At 43.2% G+C, this 4,665-nt stretch overlaps 1 pseudogene; it reads right to left on the reverse strand.

The window, feature by feature from the left end:
- Nucleotides 1-975: 975 nt before the first annotated feature.
- LOC102097703 (small ribosomal subunit protein eS1-like) lies at nucleotides 976-3,202 on the reverse strand (annotated as a pseudogene).
- Between the last annotated feature and the right edge of the window lie 1,463 nt (nucleotides 3,203-4,665).

Below are 4,665 nucleotides of genomic sequence, written 5' to 3' on the forward strand. Positions count from 1 at the left end.
TTTGCTGTTTGGCTTTGGGTGCCTTCCTTCGATGAGGAAGGAAGATACGAGGAGTTTGTTCACCTCCTGCATTATTTCCCTTGGCTGTGGTCTGACGGCTGTTGCAAGAGCCTGGCTTCTTCTAGACCTTCCCCTGTTCCCTCCATCTGACCTTAATATTCCCATCTCCTTCTTTTGCCTTTCCATTACTGAAACATATCAAAGCCATTCAGCTTTCCCTCAAATTTGATTGCAATTGTCCTGTAAATTCAGCAGGTCTTGGGAAGGGACTAACACACTCAAGAGGACAAATGCTGCAATTACAAAGCCTTTTTATCTTGTCTACTGACTGAAAGGTGTTCTTTAAACACTACGTGTGGATTTTCAGATACATGTTTCTGCAAAGTTCATATGAGGCCAGAACATTCAGACTGATGGTTTAGGTGCTTCTATATGATGTATTTTTGTAATGCATGCACCATTAGCTGGTGTCACTGTCTGTGAATCCTGAGGTCCTGCTGCCAGCCACCCTGGTAATCCTGGCACAGGTGGAAACTGAGACTTTGAACAGGGGAGCCACCCCCAGGTGACAGTCCTGGAGAGGCACCAGGGTGGTTGCACATAAAGATGGAACAGGCTACAGATCCACTTGAGGAGTGTCGAATGCCTCATGCTTGCGTGGCAAGAGAAGAAGGCAGAGTGTTTCTGGAGCCATCCCTGAGGCCAAGCACCACCCACCTCTTTCCACCACTGCTGCATCTGCACAATGTACAACAGCACAATAGATCAACTGGATCAGATGTACGAGGCGAGATTGGCTTTCAACAAAAAGATGCTATTTCTATAACTATTGGTCTTGAGTTTTTGATATCCTGTTATTAACAACCACCTAGGAGAGGGAAATATGTGTATTGTATCATTCCTCAGTATAAACCCTATCGGAAAAACAGATCCTCGGTCTGAATCACTGTTGCTTTGTGGTGGGGATGTGTTTTGGTTCACTAATTCCAGTGCCTTGACCAAGTGGAAAATTTGATGATTTCATTTTAGTTTCTTCATACCAGTGACAAAGCCTGCAGCCACTGTCTTCATTGCCCTCCTTACAGAGACTATAGGCAGGTACTGGGACTTGAGATGTTATTATGACAATAATAAAGGTTTTTGCATTGTGTTGTGAGGTTTTTTTATTTTTTTTTTCTTTTTCAAATCAGTTTCCAACAGCTGGTTGCCAGTTGCCCTCTGACACAGACACATAAAAGGGAAGTAGTGAGTCCTGTACCAGCAGGGATCTCTGGAAGAAATGCAGCCCTCATAAATCAAGCCAGCACTGTTACATAGCTTTAGTACAATGAAGTGCACATGTGCAAAGGTGACTGAAGAGGGACCCCACTCACTGGCTGGGAGCAAACAGGCCTAGCTCTCAGAGAAGCAGTTCTCTTCAGAGAAGCACCACCATGGCAAATGGTGGGGAGGAACTGAGCCATGCTTCTTCTGAGATCCTTAATGAGAAGCAGGCAAGACTTTGGATGGGTCAATAGTCTTCACTGCAATACTCTGAGGGGCAGGTTCTTAGGTAGTTTCCAGTCTTTTGCCAGTTAACAAGCTCACAGCGTAGAGTTCATCCTCTCCCCATAGAAGATCAGATCACTTCCTGACACACCTTCATGGTAAGATGGAAAACATCTTTCATAGAACCATAGAACCATTTGGTTGGAAAAGACCTTTAAGATCATTGAGTCCAGCTGTTAACATTGCAAGTCCATGTCTAAACCATGTCCCTAAGAACCTCATCTACATGTCTTTTAAACATCTCCAGGGATGGTGACTCCACCATTCCCCTGGGCAGCCTGTTCCAATACCTGACAACCCTTTCCATGAAGAAATTTTTCCTGATATCCAATCTAAACCTCCCTTGGTGCAACTTGAGGCCATTTCCTCTTGTCCTATCACTTCCTACTTGGGAGAAGAGATCAATACCCTCCATACTACAACCTCCTTTCAGGTAGTTGTAGAGAGCGATAAGGTCTCCCCTCAGCCTCCTTTTCTCCAGGCTAAACAGGCCCAGTTCCCTCAGCTTCTCCTCAAGAACTTGTTATCTAGACCCTTCACCAGCTTTGTTGCTCTTCTCTGAACTCTCTCCAGCACCTCAATGTCCTTCTTGCAGTGAAACTAAACATGGGATTAGAGGTGCAGACTCACAAGTGCTGAATACAGGGGGATGATCACTTCCCTGGTCCTGCTGGTCATAGTATTTCTGATACAACCCAGTATGCTGTTGGCCTTTTTGGCCACCTGGGCACGCTGCTGGCTCATCTGGTGGCTCATATCCATCAGCCCACTCCACTTTAATGCCTGCCTCATCTGCAGAAGGTTTCCCAGCACCACCACCTTCACCACGGAGTTCCATCACATTGCCCGGTTCAAACTCAGACTTCTTCAGCATCTTAACCTTGTGGACATAAACATTGTAGAGAGGGTAAATGGACTGAGACACCTTCTCTATGTCTTTAACAATGCTGTCTGAGATCAGTTTATTGACAACTTTTGTCAGGTCACTAGTTTAGACCTCTTGGGTCATGATTTCCATCATCTTCTTGTGAATCTGTAGAACCTGCTGGTGCTGGGAACGTGAGGTCTTGTGGATTCGGTTATTACACTTCTTCGTAAAACCCATGAAGAAGAGGTGCAGTAGGTCACCATTGGTAGTTTTAACATCTACATGGGCTTCGATCATTATCTGCCATTTTTTGACCACGGAGCACATTTTATCCCAGGTGAGGTGCATTCCATGGAAGTTGGTCAGAAAATATTTGCCCTGAACTTCCTCAGTTATCAGTTTAAATTCATTCATCATTCTGAAGATCAGCCAGACTCCCTTCAAATATACAACCCTTCAGTCCATCAGAGGCAACCTTAGTTCTTTGACTCCTGGTGACACATGTCTTCCCAATGTTTCGGATATTAAACATTTCTGGTGCTTTGACATCATACCTGTTGTTTTTGGAGAAAGGATCAACTGCTTTTTTTCTTGGCACCTTTCTTGCCACCCTTCGTAAGGCACTTGTTCTTGTCAACTGCCATGGTTCCACCCTACCAACAAAAAAAATTGGCTGTTCCCCCCAGCTTAAATTCAAGTTGCAATCACTGGATTTAATTTCCTTTGCTGGAGTAATCTTCTCCCAGATATACACTGTTTGAAGGCCCTGAGTGATTAATTTGTCCCTGTAAGGGAGAGAGGTAGGGTTTAGCAGGGGGGCTCTCAAGTGTACAGAATAAACTCTTACATGGTCAAGTCAATTAACAAGGGTGACACAAAAGAATTTATAAGTACGTTGTTATAGTGACCTTGGTTTGGTACATATGCTTATGGTTTCACACAGACAACAGTTGCATATCAATAGCATTTAAGTAAAAATGTGTAATATTTTTTTAATCACAAAAGGTATTTCATCTACTATTGTTGTGGATTGACCCCAGAGGAGCACCCCAACAGCCTCTTGTTGATTCCTTCCACCCCAGTGGGAGGGAGGTGGGAACAGGAAGATAAAAAATGAGAGAACTCATGAGTTTTCTTTTTTTCTCTAGCAAAACAGTTATTCTCATGAGTTTTCTTCTTTATTTTCTTCTCCAGCAAAAGAGTTTAATAGGAGAAACAAAGAGAAAACCAACCAAGGGAAGCACAGACAGTCACTCACTTCTTCCTACAAGCAGACAGATGCTCAGCCAGGTTCCAAGCAACATCCTCCTCAGAACACAACAGCCACCCCCCTACTTCTTCAACTACTCCAGTTTTTATTGCTAAGCATATGGAGCATTCCTTCTGCTCGTGTCAGCTGTCCTGTCTGTGTCCCCTCCCAACTTCTTGCCCATCCCATGCCTACTCACTGGGAGCTGTGTGTATGTGTGTGTGCAGAGTGACATACGGAGAAAGCCTTGACTGTGCAATCACTGCTCAGCAAGAGCCACAATATTAATTTCTTATCAACACTACTTTAGGCACAATCCAAAATGAAGCACCATACAAGCTGCCATGAAGAAAGTTAACTCCATCCCAGCCAGACACAGTTCAAATATGAAGCTCCATGTTCAAGACATAGAAATTATTCTAGGTCTGTGACAGAAGCTTGCTGAGGACTAGTGATCATGAAAGAAATGGTATGGACTGGAAACAGTGAGAATAAAAATTAATCACTGGGAAGTCTAGGTTACATGGTAAACAGGGACCCTTCTTTTAAAATTAACATACAGCCAAATTCTGTGCCATACGTAGAAGAATAAGCTGTACATTTGGAAGTGGGATTGTATCCTGGCACACTGAATAGTTTTAAAAGTTTTAGCAAACAAGCACTCAGCATGATCTCTCATTTTCTGCACCTAGTGCAGATGGCAGAAAGAACTAATGCAGTCATTAGGTAGGTGTGAAAGTGCATGGAAGAGAGGAGACTTGATCTCTGTATGGAGCACTGGGGAAAACAGGATGGGGATGATTAATTCAATTCCAGGTCCTCTATTTTTAAATATTTTCAAAATTTACAAGAGCCATAGTGATTGTTTGGGAGCTATAGAGATTTCAGTTATAGAAAATGTGGAGAAACTTTGGGACTCGCATACTTTTTTTGGCTTGAATAGAATATTCAGAGGTGGGTATTATACTATGAAAATACTTTCATGGAAAAGAAATACCAA

Source organism: Columba livia, chromosome 1 (genome assembly GCF_036013475.1).
Source record: "Columba livia isolate bColLiv1 breed racing homer chromosome 1, bColLiv1.pat.W.v2, whole genome shotgun sequence".
In the NCBI taxonomy this organism is placed as follows: Eukaryota; Metazoa; Chordata; class Aves; order Columbiformes; family Columbidae; genus Columba; species Columba livia.